The sequence below is a fragment of the Pleurodeles waltl genome, chromosome 5 (genome assembly GCF_031143425.1).
Source record: "Pleurodeles waltl isolate 20211129_DDA chromosome 5, aPleWal1.hap1.20221129, whole genome shotgun sequence".
NCBI classification, from domain to species: Eukaryota; Metazoa; Chordata; class Amphibia; order Caudata; family Salamandridae; genus Pleurodeles; species Pleurodeles waltl.
Genome location: NC_090444.1, coordinates 856,270,792 through 856,291,238, shown reverse-complemented (window position 1 = coordinate 856,291,238; position 20,447 = coordinate 856,270,792).

Below are 20,447 nucleotides of genomic sequence, written 5' to 3'. Positions count from 1 at the left end.
GAGCGTGCTACTCACCCGCTAGGGTCTCAAGGCGGTGAGGGTTGGGCGGGGAAGGTTCTAACAGCCAGGTCTTGAGGCATTTCCTGAGGGTCAGCAGGTCCTGGGTCTGTCGTAGGTGGACGGGGAGGGAGTTCCAGGTCTTGGCGATGAGGTGGGAGAATGATCTGCCGCCGACTGTAGCTCGGTGGATGCGAGGAGCGGTGGCAAGGGCGTAGAAGGTGAGTAGCTTGTTGAGGTAGGCAGGGCTGGCGTTGTGCTTTGTGAGTGTCGATGAGGGGTTTAAAGGTGATCCTCTTGTTGACGGGGAGCCAGTGTAGATCTCTCAGGTGGGCTGAGATGTGGTTGTGGCATGAGATGTCGAGGATGAGATGTGTGGAGGGGTTCTGTATATGTTGCAGTTTTTTCTGGAGCTTGGCTGAAGTTCCCGTGTAGAGAGCGTTGCCGTAGTCCAGTCTGCTGCTGATGAGGGCCTGGGTGACCGTCCTTCTGGTTTCGGTGGGGATCCACCTGAAGATCTTGCGGAGCATGTGGAGGGTGTTGAAGCAGGAAGATGAGACAGCATTGACTTGCTGGGTCATGGTGAACGATGAGTCTAGGATGAACCCTAAGTTGCGTGCGTGGTTGGTGGGTGTCGGTGCGGTTCCTTGGGTGACCAGCCACCAGGAGTTGTCCCATGCGGAGCGGTTGGAGCCGAGGATGAGGATCTCCGTCTTGTCTGAGTTCAGTTTCAGGTGGCTCCTTTCCATCCATTTGGCGATGGCCTTTATTCCGTTGTGGAGGTTGTTTTTGGCGGTGGCGGGGTACTTGGTGAGTGAGAGGAACAGCTGGGTGTCATCGGCGTAAGAGACGATGTTGGCGAGCGGTACCATGTAGATGTTAAAAAGGGTCGGGCTGAGTGAGGATCCTTGGGGAACGCCACAGGTGGTCTTGGTGGCTTCAGAAAGGAAGGGAGGGAGGTGGACTCTCTGGGTTCTGCCAGAGAGGAAGGATGTGAACCAGTCCATGGCTTTGTGGCGGATCCCTGCGTTGTAGAGGCATGTGCGAAGGGTGTGGTGGCAGACAGTGTCGAAGGCAGCCGAGAGTTCTAGGAGGAAAAGGGCCGCAGTTTCACCTTTGTCGAGCATGGTCCTGATGTCATCGGTTGCGGCGATGAGGGCAGTCTCGGTGCTGTGGTTGCTACGGAATCCGGATTGAGAGGTGTCCAGCGTGTTGTTGTCTTCCAGAAAGTGGGTCAGTTGGCGGTTGATGATCTTCTTGATTACCTTTGCCGGGAAGGGGAGGAGGGAGATGGGCCGGTAGTTCTTGAGATCTCTAGGGTCTGCTTTGGGTTTCTTTAGCAGGGCGTTGACTTCAGCGTGCTTCCAACTTTCCAGGAAGGTGGCAGTCTTGAAGGAGCTGTTGACGATCATACGGACTTGGGGGAGATGATGGGGCTTGCTTTGTTGAAGCCATGGGGGGGCAGGGGTCTGAGGGTGAGCTGGAGTGGTTGGTGCTCATGGTTTTGATGGTGTCCTCGTCGTTGATATGGGTCCAGGAGAGCAGGAGGTTCGTGTGGCTGGGGTCCGGTGCATCGGGGTTTGTGGTGGCTGCGGCGGTCGTGGGGGTCAAAGTGTTGAAGCTGTCGTGGATGTCCATGATCTTGCAGTGAAAGAAGGTGGAGAGGGAGTCGTAGAGGTCTTGCGAAGGAGGGATGTCATTGGAGCAGGACCTGGGGTTGGCGAGTTCCTTAACGATGTTGAAGAGCTCTTTGCTGTTGTGAGCATTGTTGTCAATGCGTTCCTTGTAGAAGGATCTCTTGGTGGTCCGGATGAGCTGGTGGTGCTTGCGGATGGCTATCTTGAGGGTGGTGTGATTGCTCTCTGTTTGTTCGTGGTGCCACTCCTTCTAGATTTTTTGCCACTCCCGCTTGGAGGCCTGAAGGTTGGTGGTGAACCAGATGGCGTTGGTGCTGGTGCGGTTGTTGGAGGGTTTCCTGATCAGGGCGAGGGTGTTGGCTCAGTCGTCTATCCATTGTCTGAGGTTGAGGGCAGCTGTTTTGGGGTCAGTGGTGATAAACAATAGAACAATATTTACGAGAAATGAGAGAAGCACAATCCTATACCATAGTCTGCAAACAAAAATAAACCCATTGAGCTTGGCACCACATATTACTGAGAGATTGGAGATTGCTGCAAACAGTGCGAACTTTGAAGGGTTCTAAAGCTAAGGTGTCAGTCTCAACAATAAACTTTTAAAGTGGATCAGGATGACATAAGATAAGAGCTTGAGTAAAGGTTTGTTTTGGAGCCAGAAATGCTTCCTCAGCTAAAGGGTCTCCTTAAAAGCCATGGATGATCATGTCTTTTTTAAGAAAAACAAGTAATGTTGCTGGTTAACTAGCCAAAATGCTGGTGAACTGATGGTAGAAATTGATTAGATCGAGAAAGCAATGCCATGGGTGGCCTGTCCATAATGCTCACCATTTTTTCTCCATGGACCTTTGCTTCTAAACACAGTTAATAATATTCTTATAAAGCTTGACACTTGTAGGACATGGGCAATACAAAATGGCAAAAAATGTGTATAGATCCATGGAAATTCTAGCACTAATAGTGCAAAATCTAAGTAATCAACTTCAGACTAGTTGAATTCACATTTGTCAGGCTTGCAATAGTGGTGCAGTCAGGTTAACACTTGTCTGACATGCTTGTGATGCAACTGAGGATCTTTTGAGAAGACAAGCTGAAACATGAATAGTGTGTTGCTTCAGCCAAAGGCAAAACCAGATATTCAAAATGGCCATATGGAGTCCAAAGGCCATCTTCCATTTGTCTCCTTTCTATAACCAGATCTATGGGTCAAATCTTTTTGTATGAAATCTTTAGTTTACAGAGTCTGCCTCAGGTTATAGTTTCTGATTGCGGTCCTGAGTATATTGTTCACATCTGGAACCCTTTTTGTAAACCTCTTCAAATTGAAGTGGCCTTGTCCTCTGGTTCTCAACCCCAGACTAATGGTCAAATGAACGATGGAACCAAAGGTTATAACAGTTCCTCAGTTGATTCTGTAATTCCACTAAAAGCGATATGTCATTCTTTTAAGCCTTTGCTGAGTTTACAGCAGATGAAGTTGTATGTGGATTCTCGTTGCATTTATACACCTTCCTACAAGACTGGAGACAAAGGGCCTGATTTAGAGTTTGGCGGAGGGCTTACTCTGTCACAATGGTGACAGATATCCCATCCACCAAAATTTAAATCCTATTATATCCTGTGGGATTCATATTTCGGCAGACAGGATATCCATCATTGTTGTGACAGTAACCCCTCTGCCAAACTCTAAATCACACCCAACGTCTAGGATTCCTCCACTTTTTTCCTGTTTCATAATAAATTCACACCAAGATTCTATGGGCCGTTTAAAATCATTCAAGTCATGAATCCAGTAAACTATAAGATTCACTTGCTGGTCCATTGGAAAATCTATCCTATGCTTCATGCCTCCCAGTTGAAACCTTACAGTATAATCTTTCCCACGGATTGTTTACTCAGCCTCGTTGTATTTTGGTTGGCATTGAGACTGAATGGGAGGTACAGGAAATATGTGATTCTTGTATCTTTTGTAGTAAACTCCAGTTTTTAATCGATTAGAAAGTGAACGGTTTTGGGAAGATGCCTCTTCTGTTCATGCTCTGGTTTTGGTTCGCTGCTTCTTAAGTAGAATTTGGGAAAAGCCCGGAGCTTCTGGAGCGGGGCATACTGTTGCACCCCATCCGTGGCCAATTTCTAACAGTGGGTAGGACGTGAGATCCTCCAGGAGCAAGAATGACCGCAGAGGTACAAGCGGGATGCCACAGTCCCTAAAACACTTACTTGAAGGCAGTCAGCCCTCCTGCCGGTCCTCTCTTAGCAGCAGCTCTATCCTTGGGGACATGATGGTTGATAGCCTTGGCATCTCCATGTTTCTTCTTTTTCTTCTTCCCAAAATCCTCTGGGGAAGATTTTTGGGATACAAAATACTGCCTGTTTCACAATTGTGCCTTGTCCATTCCTTCCAATAGGACGTTCCAATTCCAGCATGGTGGTCTAACTTCCTTTGATGTAATTCCTGTCCTGGACGTATATAAGGAAGGCTTTCCCAACGCTCCAGGACTCCTGCGGTGTGTTTCACTGCTCCAGCCTTTCCCAGGCTCCTTCCGTGATCTTCAATCATCTCCTGTTGCTTGGGTTCTCAGCCTTGTTTCTTGCTTCAAAGTTCCAATAATGCCCAGTAGTTTTATGCCCTCTGGCTTTTTTGGCTTTTTCCTCCTATGAGGCACCAATTCCAGAAGGAACTTTCTGCCTTGGTGCTTTCTGTGTTGGCAGCAACATGGCTACTGGAAGGGGTTGCCCATGCCTCTAGCAGTCAAAAACTGCAAACACCTGGGCCAACTCCTAATTGCACCCAAAGACTCTCCGCCAAGAGTAAACTATATGACAGGCCCACAAGCAGATCTGGAACTCTCACGGTACACATCCTCTCATGCTGCCACACAGGGTGTCACACTGCTGATCTGGGAGAGCATGACTGCTAGCCGACCCTGCAGAAATACCACCATTAAGGAAATGGTGGCTCCCCAAGCCCAGGGCAATGGGCAGGCTGCTACACCAACATCTGATGCCTTCGGGAACAGCTGACACACTCCCCCAGGCAATCTCAATTAAGGAAGACTTCCTACAACGATTTCTGCCAAGTCCTGGGACTCAGTGAAGCTGATGATGGGATCAGAGAGGCCCGTGATTAAGGTGAGGTAGAATCGCTGCCGATGGCACACCAATGAAAATCTCCACAAGATCATCCCCCCCATAGGAAGAAGTTCTACGGGTGAAACATGAGGCTGTCCGAGAGGTGGAATTTCCCAAGATGGGTGCTTCCCTGGAGCACGATAATGGTTGGTGGACATTTGTGATCCCACTGAATGAGCAGACATGCCTACTTGACTGATTGAGATCACCATGGGTATGTGAGGTTAGTTTGGGTGGTGAATTAGGGAGAGCATTGCTTCTCACACCCAGTGGAAGATGACCGACCTAACCAGGGACTTGCTACACCTGTGTTCTTTTACTCTTACCTCTCAGTTGTTGTTGTTGTGAGATGTTCTTTTTTGGGGTAACAGAGTTCATTTATCCTTAAAGATAAGTTATGCATGTGGTCTACGTAAGGCACAATCCTCTTTCACATGGGACACAGCTACTGAATCTTACCCTCCTGCCCCTACCCACATAAACTGCAAAATCCCTAATGACCCCAGTTAAAGTAATTATGCTTAATGTTAAAGGCCTCAACTCCCCAGCTAAAAGATAGGCAATTCTTCAGTTACTTTATGAACCTAGGGCTGACCTTCGCCTGATCCAGAAGACCCACCTTCTGGCTTCTGACAAAAGTAGATTGAAATCCAAATTCTCCCCTCATAACTCTTTGGCTTGTCAAAGGTGATGTAAACAGGGGTCACCACCCTTTGTATCCACTCCTTTGAGGGAGAAGTACTGATGGTTCACATGGGTGATGAGTAAAACAGACACCATGAGCCTTTCCTTCAGACAACTATATCTAACGCTCTGCAAAACACATCAGGGCCTCTCCTGATTCGGGAGGATTTAAATATAGTTATGGATGACAGTTGACAGAGCACCTTTACAAGACAACACCTCAAGAACTGCTACTTCCCATATTCAGGAATGGCTCAGGGATCTTGGACCAAGAGAAGCCTGGAGACAAATATTCCCCCACAGGCACTAGACTTTATATTTGACAGCGCATAAGTCCTATGCTCAACTGGACTACTTTCTCTTAGATGACCGCCTGATCCCCATAATCAGCGATGATGAAATTGGGCAGAATGCCCTCTCAGATCACACCCCTGACAATTATGCTAGACCTCCTTGCAGCCTCCTCTATACATGCCTTTTAGAAGCTCAATTAATATTTCTTGAACGATCCGGTCAACAAGGCTGAACTGACAGAGGAGTGACAGAACTTCCTTCCCTCGACATAAAGCCCTGGAATCCCCTTAGGACTCCCTCAAAGAATACACTAGCGAACTAGAGGTATTTTTATTTATTTAGCTCCTCTGTACAAAAGAGATGCATTGATAAAGGCGCAAACTTGAACAAGCACTGAAGCAAGCAATGGAGCATCATGTACAGGCTCCGTCCACCAAAAATTACAGGAGGGTGTGCTCGGCTAGAGCTCAGGTAAGTGCACTGGACTGACATAGGGTAGAAGTACCCTCCTCAGCAGGAAACAGCATCAATTATTCTTCTGCTAATAAATCAAGGAAACGTCTTGCAATGCAGAAAAAGGCTCAGCTTACACAGGACAGGGTTTGCAAAATATTCATAGATAGAGGGGCCCTAAGCTCACATACTCCAATTCTACCAAACACTATACTCAAAAGAAAGTGTAGATCCTACATGAGTCATCCACTACCTACAAAAACAATCCCCCAAACCATTCCCTCAGAGTGTTGCCACTTCCTGGAAGAACCTATCTCAACAGAAGAAGTAATGCCAGCCATACTAAAAGTGGGGAAGTCCACAGGACCAGATGGCTACACAGCCAACTTCTATAAGTTTGTTTTTTGCTCACAAGGGGCCTCAACCCTTTTGATAGTATTTATTGCCATTGCCACCTCAGGAGAGCTACTCCATCCTGTACAAAGTGGCAGTGATAGTCATCCACAAACCCAGTAAAGATCCAACCAGTTACTCATTGTATTGCCCCATTGTCCTTCTAAACCTTGGCCTCATACCTATGGGCTTTCTAGCACACAGCTTGGTCCAGTATCTCCCAGCCATTCAATCACCAAGCAGGATTCATTTCTGATCACCAATGCAGTGATACTATGAAAACATTGTTGCACATAATTGAGAATGCCCTACCCAAACACAAGGACATTCTACTCCTATCGCTTGAGGCTAAAAAGGCCTTTGATAGGGCTAATTGGACATTCATGGGTAGGGTCTTGCAACACCTGGAGCTTCGCCCCTTTTTTAACTGGATTATGATGAGGTACAATCACCCCACATCCCTGATCCTAGTCAGTGGCACCAAATCCACCCAATCAACATTGAAAGTGGAACGTGGCATGGATGCCCACTTTCCCTCCTGATATTTGCTTTCAAAGTACTTTCAAAGTTGAGCCATTTGCCAGTGTCACTAGGCAGAACTGACACATGAAGGGGGCCTCCACTGGCACGGAGGTGTTTAGCCTCACAGTGTTTGCTGATGACGTCATGCTATCTCTGACATGGCCAACAGCCTCTGTTCCACATGTTGTAGATTAATTTTGCAGCTTTCAAATTGTCCCCGATTTAAAAACTAATTGGGTTGAAACAGAGGCGCTCCTACTACATTCCAGGCCCAACCAAGTGCAGGTCTTGAGCAAGCTTATTTACATCCCATGGTCCAGTGACATATCTGCGTATCACCTTAGTGTAAACTACCTCACAAACAGTAGACATGAATTATGCTAAACTGATCAATACCCTAAGGAGAGACTTCCAGAAATGGCACAACAAATACTTCTCCTGGCTCAGATGCCTGGTGGTTATTACAGGCCTGATTTAGATCTTGGCAGAATCAGTCCCACCCTTGATTTTCTGTCAGATAATCCATTGGATAACCTGTCCGCTGACTAGGCAGAATGCCCGCTCTATTTAGATGCTGATGGGCCCATAGACGAAAGTCCGTCGGCAAACCACTGTCACTGCCAGTATTTTATTCCCACGTTGATGGTGCAATAGGCAAAAGTGACTGGCGGGGGAACCACAGCCACTTTTACCGGCGGGCCAATCATGATATGCCTTCCCATAGACACAACTATGCCCGCTAAACCTCCACTCCTAAGTTGGTAGACTGGAAGGGATAAAAGAACAAAACGTACCTTTATATCTTCTTTTCACTTTCCTTGCTGCCATGGACATGATTGCACAAGTCCTGGTTTTGCTGCTGATACTGGACCATGACGCAAATCAACCCTGTCGTCACTGGAACAGAAGGTATATCACTGTTTTACCTGTTACCATGGTAATTGTCTATACATTAGCTCTGGACTCATGCATGTTTAAAAAATACTTGCACGTCATACATGTGTAATGTGGTTGTTTTAAAAACTTAAAGAAACACACCTCTATTATTATTTAGACTCACCGATTTGCTACTAACTGCCTTAATGCCAATGGACACCTACATAAAAGGTCACACTAATCCGTATTTTGAGATGTGTTTATGGAGGTGTGTTAAATCATTTTCCCTAAACTGTCATATCAGATACATAAATAGTACCCATTATTGTAACTACATAAATCCAATATGATGTAGTAATTGCACTGTAAAATGAAACAAGTGGGTTTACATGAAATGTACATCAAATATCACCTCTTAATGTCACATTTCCACCTGTCTAGTGCATTTTTTATATATCATTAGTTTTCATTTAACTCAAAGGTGTTATTTTCCATGTGTAACACATATGTGTTTATTATTAACACTTTTAAATTTTGAAATAAACACACCTGCATTCACGTGTTACAAAACTACAAACATGTTAAATTTTGGTGTAAGTGTCCAGTATCAGGATCAATGTTTGCACCAAAATAAACAGGTCCATCACAAATTTCCAACACTAATTTATGCACCATATAAATATTTCAAAAATAAAACATGTGTTTATTACAGTTAGAAATGAAAAAAAGTTAATGTACACACATTTGTATTAATAACATTGGTATCAATCAGTTATTATTAAATTTAAAATAATGCCAAGACAAACTTAATGAAAATAAATAAACATTTATACAATGAATGAGATGTCTCTCATTAGGAGATTTGAAAATAAATATTAATCATCATCTATAGTGTCCTTTTACAAAAATGTCGGCTTCAGGCCTGAACTTGCCTCCTAATTACACTACCAAGTACAACCTTTTCAGTAAGGGGCATGTAGTGGGCAGAGCAGGCATCTCAATAATGTTTCTTGGGAGGGGTGGGTTTGGATTTCTTTTTGGTCAGGGCTAGGTATTCAGTACAGGTGAGTGGAGGAGAAGGGCTAGAGGTAGAGTGTGTGTTGTGTGTGTGTCTGTCTGTTGTGCAGGTACATGTAGGGCTGGAGCATGCGGTGCATGTTTGGGTGTGTGTGTTTTAAAAGGTGTGTGGTATTCAGGTAAGTGTGCGCATTTGCATGTGGTGGACATTGGGATGTGTGCTTTTCTGTGTGTGTATGTTTGAATGTGTGTGGTTTTGTAGGTGTACTGCATTTAGGTGATTGTGAGCGTGTGGGTCTGGTGGGTATTGTTTTGCATGCGTGTGTGTGTGATTGTGTGTGTTTAGATGAGTGTGATGTAGAGTTAGATGTTGTGGTGGTGCTTGTGGGTGTGCTGATGGTTGTGGTGGTGGATGGATTTTTGGTTGTGGTGGTGGAGGTGCATGTGTCTGTGGTAGTGGGTCTTGTGATTGTGGGTGTCTTGATTGTGTCTGTGGTGGTGGCTAATGTGGGTGTGGTGGTTGTGTCTGTGGTGGTGGGTGTTGTGGTAGTTGTGGGGGTGGTGGTGGCTGTTCTGGTACAAGCGGGTGGAGAGTCAGTAGTGTGTGTTTGTTGGATATTGTGTTTCTTGGTGTATTTGTGTTTATGTGTAGGTGTTCTGCTTTTGTCTGTTGGAGTGGGAGTGTGCAAGGAAATGAGTGTGCTTGTGATTGGGTTGGAAGGTAGAATTTGGGATGAGTAAAGGACAGAAGTAGGACACAAGGTGGGGCCTGTTTGGGGGGCTCTGCTCAGCACAGAGGCTCATTTTGCAAGCGATCTCAGCATGCCAGACATTGAACTATGGATGGCATCCAGGAATGTAACCACCTGTTGCATTTTGGAACTAAACCCCTGGATGCTATTCACACAACTGCTGTTTGGCTTACGGAGATGCTGCACAAGAGGTCAATAGCCTCTTCACTGAGTACATCTGAGGGGACAGGGCACGGAGGAAGGTGCCTGCAGCAAATGAGACCCTAGACCTTTTAGGGGGTGAGATTGGCCAACTGGAGGGAGCAAGATAAGGAGTGTAAATAGGAATCTGGGTGGCCTGCAAGGATGCAGATGGAGCAGGTTTTATCAGGTCTACCACCAGTAGGGACTCATCTTCTGTGGAGGCCTCCAAAGAAGATGTAGAGCTTGAGGCATCCGTGCCAGTTTCTCACCCTCCATGCCACTGTGTCCACCTGTGTCCTATGTGTCCCACCTGGCACACAGTGGCCAGCTGCTTCCCTATCTTCATGGCCAATGTCTCCTTGTCCTGCTGCTGGAGTTGCTAAATAGACAAAAACAACATTTTTATCACATCTGCTCAAATCCAAATGGTCACAAGGTTATCTAATAATACATTTCCTAATTTCAAGTTTTCACCTGCTTAAAGTCTAGAAAACATAGATATGTATTGTAATCATATTTATATGGTGCTTACTACCCCTGACGAGGCGTTGAAGCGCTTTTCGGTGAGTAGCACGCTACTCTGGAACCCAACAAGAATTAGTGATGGATTAGTATCGGGAAATAATGAGTGCAGTTTTAGTATTATTATGAGTTAATTTGAGCCGCGGATATGAGAGTTTGTTAGTTAGATTGACTGGAGTAATGGAGGGGTGGAGGAGGAAAGAAATCCAGAAGTGTTAATTGGGAGTTAGTATCCAGAAGTGTTAATATCCTTAATTTACTCAACCCAAAGGCTTGGGATGAGTAAAGGGGGATGGAGGAGGGAAGAGTATGTGGAAGGGTAAGAGAGAGCATAGTAGCAGGGTGAGATATGCGGGAGAATTTAGTAGGGTTGTGTGGGAGGTCACGGTAGTAGAGTGAGGTTTGGTGAGTTAGATGTGGAAGTGGAGGGATGAGCTTAGGCAGAGTTATTTAGGAGATGAAAGTAGTAGAAAGGATTTGGGATGAGTCAGAGTGAGAATGGAGGATAGTTTGAAAGAGACATGACATATGATGATGGGTAGATAAGTGTGATAAGATGAGAGCAGGAATTCATAGATATCTAGTATAACAACCCACCCAGGAGCCATGCAATGACCCACGAACATGCCAAGCACAGAAACAACATATACACATACATACATACATATATATAGATACATACACACACACATATGCACATACAATACGTAATTAGAACCATGGGTAAAATATACTTAGTCAAACAGGTTTAAAGAGTGTGTGTGTATTTTATTGTTATGACATAGTAGAGATACATATTTTCTAAAGAAACTATACATAACTAGAAATATACACGTAATCTGAAAAAAATATTTATCAAAATAGGCATATAAAGTTCATAGTTGTTTGAATATGGTGGTTAGGAAGGAAAGAGCCAACTCTTGAGTAGTTTTCTGAAGACAAGAAAGTTATCTGTGGCTCTTATAGTTCGGGGTAATGAATTCCATAGTTTGGCTGCTTGAACGGAGAAGGATGTACCACCTATAGTCTTTTTCTTGTATGGTGGTGTTCTAAGGCAGGGTGCCAATCTTGAGCGGAGGTTTCTTTGTTGGATGTATTTGGTTATTTTGTTTCTGATAAAAAGCGGTCCTGTTCCATGTATAGCTTTGTGGGTGATACAAAGCAGCTTGAAAGTGCATCTTCTGGCATCGGGTAACCAGTGTAGTGCTCTCAAGGCAGGGGAGATGTGGGCTTGCAGCTTTACATTTAATAGTAGCCTGGCTGCGGGATTCTGGATACGTTGTAGTTTTTTCATAATAGATCAAGATGATCCATGGTAGAGGCCATTGGCATAATCCAGTTTGGATAGTACAAGCCAGATAGTAGCTTGTACCTTGTGTGGAAATCCAAGGTGGGGGAAGATGCGTCGTAAAGTCTTCAAGGTGATGAAGCTTGTTCGTGCTAATTTGTCCACTTGGGCATTCATAGTTAACTTGGAATCCATGGTGATTCCTAGGTTTTTAACTTCCTTGGATAATTGAGGAGGTGGTCCGAGATCGTCAGGCCAGAAGCACAGAGGGTCATAATTTTTCCAGTCACCACATATGAGTATTTCTGTTTTGGAGGTATTTAGTTTGAGATGGCTCCAGGTCATCCACTGATCAACGGCTCTGAAGCAACTGAAGATTTGTGAGTTTTCAATGTTTTTTGGGCATTCTAATTTAAGTAGTATTTGTGTGTCATCTGCAGAGTTGTAGCATGTGAGATGGAAATCATTGATCAGTTCTGGTAAAGATATCATGTAGAGGTTGAAAAGCAAAGGTGAGATGATTGATCCTTGGGGGACCCCTGCTTTTGTGAGGTAGGGTTCGGACGAGAAGGGGGCGAGTGGATGATATTAGATCTTTTTTGAAGATAGGAAGTAATCCAGTCGAGAGCAATCCCTTGTATTCCGGCTTCGTGGAGTCTTTGAATCAGGGTGTCATGGTCAACCGTATCAAAGGCAGCTGAGAGGTCCAAGAGAAGTAGTGCAGCAACTCCATTTCGGTTGACTGTGTTTTTAAGATCATCCCAGATTGCTATGAGTGCCGATTCAGTGCTTCTTCCTGTGCGGAATCAAGTTTGGAAGTCTGAGAGTATAGAATTGTCTTCAATGAATTGTGACATCTGGGCGAATGCTGCTCTTTCTAACAATTTGCCCAGGAAAGGTACATTTGTGATCGGTCTGTAGTTGTTGGGGTCTTGAGGGTCTAGGTTTGTTTTCTTTAATAAAGGTCGTATATATGCCTTTTTCAGGACTACAGGAAAAGTTCCTGAAGTTAAAGAGTTGTTGATGATTCTTCTTACAGGTGTGGCAGCAGAACTAGATAGAAGAATGTTCTTGAAGATTTGTGGTGGGCAAGGGTCAGAAGGGCAACCAGAAGGTCTGCTTGTTTTGGCCAAATCCATAAATTCATCCTGGGATATTTGTTTGAAGGACTGTAGAGGTTGGGTTGGTTTATTCTTAGAGGGTATTTTAGGAAAGGGGTTGGTGCTGATGTTTTATATGTATACTTTACCATTACCCCATGCATGTACAGAACATATTGTGGACCCATTTGCACACAGTTTAGGAAATTACCATCATTAGTCCCATTTCATTTTAGATCATCTCACTTAAACACTTCAAATTCCTCATGGAATTGTTTAACGTCTCTGAATGCTACAGATTGGTTATTTTGAATAGTGAACTTATATCACAGAAATAAAGTTCTAATGTAGAAACATTTCTAACATGTACCATGTCCATCTGCAAAAGTCCCTTGGTAACACTTCTGTGCTCCAACATTGATACATCATCTGAACCTAACAAAGGACACAAAAATAATGTTTGGGGTACATGTAACTCTATCACTAATATGTACACATTCCTGTTGGTTTTAATTAGTAAAGTTTGCATATCAATTTCTTGTGTTGTGAAACAAACTGGCTTACATGCACATTTGTGGAGGAATAAGGCTTCATGCCTTTCCGCTGCGGTCAACTTGAACTGAATTAAATCTTGCTCTGAAAACCTATTTATCAAATGTTTCTGCTAAGACATGTTGCGATTGTACTCATGTTCCTAGTCATTTTGGTCCAGATGTTCAATATTGTTTGGTCAGTATACCAACTCACCAATGTGAAGTCAAAAACATCCACTATATCATGAGCGCATTGAATGCCATGTCACCTTTAATAGGGCCAACATTACCCCTTCACATTTGTGATGGAGCATCACACCTGGCGAAATTCTCAATTGGGACCTGTTTAGTACAACTGCCACTCATAACATAGACAAAATCCAGGTACCTCTTTTTTTTCTTATACAGGCCTGTGTCTGCTAAAAACTTTTAAGTGCTCCCTGAAATATGGTTGAGCTCACCTCGATTTTTAGGAGCCAATGCAGACCCAATGATGAAGCATGCCACTATTAAAGTGGGTGAGGGTTGTATATAAAAAATAATTTCTTTTTTCCCCATATATGCTAAGCAGGAAGCTTCCACAAAAAAGATTTTTATCTTATTGTCTTTATATCAGATAGGCTAGGAATTTTCATATTGTTTAGAAGGCCTGTGTGGGAAAGTATATTCTCTAGACTTACTTGCGTTGGAAATCTTCTTCCGTGTCCCCCCCAGTGACAGAACCTTTATGGATCCTGTTTTACTTTTTGTTACTGTCTGTTAGTGCAGCTCACAGCTGTGGGACTTATCCTTATAGAGAGTATCGTCCCCTTACAAAGTTGGAGAGGCATCTATATTATTATGGCAGAACAGGTAAGCTTAGCCTCTATGGGCGATATGACAGCATTGATCCTTTCAGCACCACCATTATTAATCAACCCCAACCTTACACAGGGCCTATCCCAAACTCAAAATTGGAATGAACTCAGAGAACTAAAACACAATCCCATGAATGTACTCCTACATGGGGCAATCATGACCGAGTACCTGAGGGGTAATGTATCCCTAACAGGACTGCTGGTCACCAATGCACCTCGGTTCTTCCTCATTTTAAGAAAGATTGGTCTTTGATAGCATGGTGCTACACTCATAATTGGTTAATCCTTTTGCCATGCTCATGAAAATCAAGTCGAGTGAAGATTTCGTGAATAGTCGAGTAAAAAAAAAACCTATTTCAAGAAAAAAGTAGAAGAGATAAATAAGGACATCACAGAACACAAAGATGTTGTGATGCAGAGCAAAATTCTGAAGCTCCAGAAAGATATAAAAAGATTGTTTCATGAACGCATTTACCCATGTATTAGGGACGATTACAAACAACAAGACCTTACTACACAAGACTTGCTGAGGAACTACTCTTGGTCCTCTATTTCTGAGTCAGAGAGCTGGTCCAGTAAAGGTTCCAACAACAACGCTCGGGGCAATGAGAGAACAAAGAGAAGTTGGGGTAACCAGGCTCCATTTTTTAAACCCCCATCTCCTAGACTACGAATGTACTATTGGCAGAACCCAAACGGACAACATCCATATGGACATCCCCACCGGGACCCCCAATGACCCCCTTCTTCCAACTGCATACCTATTTTTTAGGAAGATGCTGAGGAAGAGAAGATGTGATACGTGAGGTGAAAAGAGCATTCAGTGGGAGCCCTCCCCCCAGGAAAAAGGATGCAAACATGAAGCAAAAGCAAGGAATCACAACTAGGTCCAAGTGGCCTCTAAATATAGTGGTGAACTTAAGAGAAAAAACCCTCACCTGAGATGAAGTAGGCATCCTTAACAAAGGCCTGAACTATGTTCCCACTTAGGGACTTGACAAATTCAAACTCGTAAGTGAATTGGCCAAGTTCTTCTGCAAACTCAGAGTGAAGGCATTCTTTCTAAACAACCCAGGAAACAAAACCACAGATGGCTATGCCAATTTATGCAACAAATCATTTTTTAGCCCTCCTCCAACCACAACACCAGCAGTTATTGCACTTGAAGAAGCAGTTATAAAGGAGATGGAATCCCTTAACATTAACAAACAATCTTTCCAGAATGTATCCAGGAAAGAGAAACTGCCATTGAACACCCTGAGAGATGATAAAACCAGCTGACAAGGGTGGGTCGATCATAGTCCAACATCAGAAAGATTACTGAGAGGCCTGCTAGTCCTTCTGAGGGATGAGAGGGACTATGAAACCCTTGAGACAGACCCTATGGCGCCTGCAGAAAAAGATCAAAGAATTAGTGGAAGAGGCCAAGGATAATGATTAGATTAATGACAAAGAAGTAGATTTCCTGATCACTCTATCCCCTAGGACACCCTACCTTTACAGCCTACCTAAGATGCACAAGGGAAGATTTCTCCCACATGGGAGACCCATAGTATCAGGTATAGGGTCAGTCCTGGAACCACTGTCTTAGTTTACTAATTGCTTCCTTCGGCCATTGGTTGAAAGAACAAGACACAAAACACTTCCTCGATATTCGCACAGAGGTCACATATAATCCAAACATCGAAAGAATGGTTTGCCTGGACGCCAAAGTACTATACATGAGTATCCCTCAGCAGGAGAGTCTTTGAATCATTACAACCATTCTAGAAGGGAACAGGTGGCCTTGGAAGGCACCTATCAATTAGATCATGCAGTGCTAGGTCAGCCCTTACAGAGAACTGTTTTTCCTTTGAGGATCACTTATACCTCCAGTGGCACGGAACATCCAGGGAAAGCACTTTTGCCCCAAGTATAGCATGTTTATACATGCATTGGCTCAAGGAGAATAACATCTGGCCCAAAACTTGTACCAGTTGAAAACATGCCTTTCGTTAACATACATTGATTACATCATTACAGTATGGCAAGGACATGGAGAAGACCTAGGAGGCTTTCTGAAATGGCTGAATGGAAGGAATCCCTAACTATCCTTTGCAATTACTTCCAAAACACCCACAATACCCTTTCTAGATATAACAGTTAAGGCTACAGGGGGCTGTTATCCACCACCCTGTATACCAAACCTACAGACAAGAATAGTCTCTAGCACTTAAATAGTGTACATCTTAGATCACTAGAAGAAAATGTACCTGTAGCTCAGTTTCTGCATGTGAGAAGAAACTGATCCACCGTAGAGGAGTTTAAGAATTAATCTCAGCATCTAACAAAGGAATTACTTGAGAAAGGATACCAAGGAAGAATAATTTGGAGAGAAAAAAAAGTGCACAGAACCTGCCCCTTATTGGAGAACTCACTCAAAAGAGGCAAAAGCCCTGATTTGCATCACCACTTTCAACAATTTGAGTAATGCCGTAAAGAAAATCATCAATAAACACTGGCACATCATGACCTCAAACCGCCTGTCTTTTGAGAAACCTATGTTCTCCTTCTGCAGGATTGAAGTGTAAGGGATCAACTGGTCTACACAAGGCCAAGGACACTCCTTCTACCCAAACAACAGATGTGGAATTTACCCAAATCAAGGGCCTTTACCCATGCCATCAATGCGTTATATGTCCATTCACAAGACAGGCCAAGGATTTGGACCTAGGTCTGCCAAGGAATTGGTAACAACGCTCACAAACGAACTGCAATACAGAAAATATTATCTACATTTTTAACCAGTACCATGGAACCAGAACTTCATGTTTTCCCAATTATATTTTATGTTCTGCTCCACCACAAAAAACAACGCCGGCTAAGACGACAACAGTGAGTACAGCGGCCTAGCACACAAGGGGGGGGGGGGAAACGAGAGTGACACACACACACCATACACACCCCAGACACACACACCATACACACAACCAGCTGCAGAAATAAACAAGTTAATACTCCTAAATCGGCTGAAAGATGCAAGGACAAAACAATTTCGCCAAAGTGTTTGTAATAAGATCAACCCAGTAGAAATAATATGTTAGGCAATTTAACAGATCTATACAAATTTACAGAAAAAGAGGCACAGCCCAGTCCTTAATTTGGGTGGGCCACATGGCCACAGGTCAAAGTCCAAGGCCCCACTTGTCAACTGCTTCAACACGGAGAGAACACTGCAGGGGCATCATAGGCAGGCACCTCAGGGGGACGAAACAAGACCACTGGTTCTGGAGGGGGCAACCTGCCCTGTGCTTGATCCTGGGGAGTGATGGGCCACAGTCTCTCGAATGGGTGTCATGCCCACTGGTTCTGGAGGGGGCAACCTGCCCTGTGCGTGATCCTGGGGAGTGATGGGCTATAGTCTCTCGAGTGGGTGTCTTGCCCACTGGTTCTGGAGGTGGCAACCTGCCCTGTGTGTGGTCCTGGGGAGTGATGGGTCATAGTCTCTTGAGTGGGTGTCATGCCCACTGGTTCTGGAGGGGGCAGCCTGCACAGCAACTCCTGGAGGCAGGATTACATTGCGCCCGCCGTCAGTGACGGCTGCACTGTGGTGGTGCTGCTGGTGGGGGGAGGCTACTGCACATCCCCTGCACCCTCAGACGGCTGCACTGTGGTGGTGCTGGTGGTGGTGGGAGGCTCCTGCACCCTCGGACGGATGCACTGTGATGGTACTGGTGGTAGTGGTAGGCTCCTGCACATCCTCTGCACCCTCAGATGGATGCAGTGTGGTGGTGCTGGTGGGAGGCTTCTGCACATCCCCTGCACCCTAAGATGGCTGCACTGTGGTGGTGCTGCTGGTGGGGGTAGGCTCCTTCACATTCCCTGCACCCTCGGACGGATGCACTGTGGTCGTGTTGCTGGTGGGGAAGGCTCCTGCACATCCCCTGCACCCTCGGATGGATGCACTGTAGTGGTGCTGCTGGTGGGGGAAGGCTCCTGCACATCCCCTGCACCCTCGGATGGACGCACAACCATGTTTGGTGGTGGGGGCTCCACCACAGCTGCTGGCCCAGGCTACTTGCACTTCCTGCCTGCTGGTGCAGGCCCCTTGCCTTTCCTGCCTACTGGTGCAGGCCCCTTGCCTTTCCTGCCTACTGGTGCTGGCTCCTTGACCTTTCGGGTGGCAGGTGCAGGCTCCTTGGCCTTTAGGCTGGCTGGTGCAGCCTCCTTCCCCTTCAGTACATGTGGCCTGGATCCCTTCCCACCGCGAGTGGGTGCGGTTAGGACTGGGCCCGTGGACCATGTGGCTGAGGTGCTTGGCTGGGTTCGTGATGCCCTGGCCATATGTGCAGGATTGGGGGGTAGGGAAGAAGTCAATGGTGGATGGGAACAGCAGTTTTTTAGAGACATTTGGGCGGGAAGAGGGAGAAGGAATGGGAGTGCAGGATGAGGGCGTGGTTGTTGGAGGTGTCTGTCTGCTGGATTTGGGTGCAGGTGCATGGGCTGTATGCTGTTGTGAGGTGGATGGCTGTTGGGTGTTTAAGTGCTTGCATTTGTGTACTTTGGGAGGGGGGACAGACACAGTGAGAGAGGACACAGGGGACGTGTGCATGGATGTTGTGGAGGTGTCTGCCAGTGAGGTGTGTGTTCTGCTTGGTGTGGTGATGATGCCGGTAGTGGATGATAATGTAGTGCGTGCAGGTGTGAGTGTGCACATGGTTGGGAGGGAGGTGGTGGAGGGGAGGAAGGGGGGAGAGTGGAAATGGTGGATGTTGCGTCTGCAAGTGTTTGTGCGAGTGCCTGTGTGATGAAGTGTGGTGCTTGTGTTTGCCTGTGACACTGTTGGGTGTTGTCTTGTGTGCATGCTCATCTGTATGTGTGCCTGGGATGGGTTGGTGTTGAGGAGAATGGGACTGGGCAGTGGAAGTTGGAGGGGGGACAGTAGAAACCGGGACAATGCTGCCATCAGAGAGGAGGCCAGAGCCTGAATCGATCTCTGTTGGGCTGCCAATCCAGTGTGAATGCCCTCCAGGAATGCATTAGATTGTTGCATCTGGGCTGCCAGCCTCTGGGTGGCACTCACAATGGTTGACTGCCCTACAGAGATGGATCTCAGGAGGTCAATAGCCTCCTCACTCAGGGCAGCAGGGCTCAAAGGGGCAGGGCCGGAGGTGCCTGGGGCGAAGGAGATGCCCACCCTCCTGGGTGAGTGAGCACAGGCAACTCAATGAGGGGCTGCTGGGAGAGTGGTGCTGGTACGAGGGGTGGCGGCTGTACCTGTACCTGGGTTGGTCACAGAAGTGTCCACACCACCAGGGAGCTGCCATCGAAGGAGATATCTGTGTCTGAAGTGTCCCATCAAGTCTCCGCCGTGGTGCTCCCCTTAGCCTCCGTCCCACTGGTGCCCTCACCGTCGGTAGATTCTGCCTCCTGGGTCCTGTGGGATGCAGCTCCCTCTGTCGCCCTAGTCTCTGCTCCCCTGCCAGATGATGCTAATGCACATAAGGACAGGATGACAAAACAAGAAAGGGGGGGAAGAGACAAAGGATACACTGGCTCAGTGGCTGAACCAACACCACAGTTGGTGTACACAGCACACTCACACACAGGGAACAGCACTATGCATTGCACTACCAGAGAAATTGCTAGCCACCAAGGCATGGGGAGGGGCACACACTGCCAAATGCAGCACATCTGGTACCCATGCAGCCCTGACCAGAAGTGGATACTTGTGAGCTGGTAGCAGGATTATCCCTTCAGAACCACCAAGGGACCTACGCTGCAATGCCAGGCCTGGACCAGCTGGGCCTCTGCCGTCTTCTGTGCCCAGCGTCTCAGGTCCTCCCACTTTTTGTGACAGTGTGTGCTCCACCTGCCATATACCCCCAGGATCCGCACATCCTTGGCGATGGCACGCCATATACCCTTCTTTTGATGGGCGCTGACCTGCAGAGGCAATACACACAGGAAAATACCATTAGACAAACAGTCTTGCCTGTTACACATATGGCCCACCATACCCATTCCCATCACCATTGCCACACACATAGCCCAGCACACAACGTGTACACCACCAAGAGGACATCCACCACCCCCTTCACACGAGGCCTTCACACACACAACTCCATGAATTCATTCCACATGCATCATTCCCACAGTGTACTCATCTGTGGATCTGGAGGCCCATACAGCAGTCCGTACTGGAGTAGGACCTCATCCACCAGTCTCTCC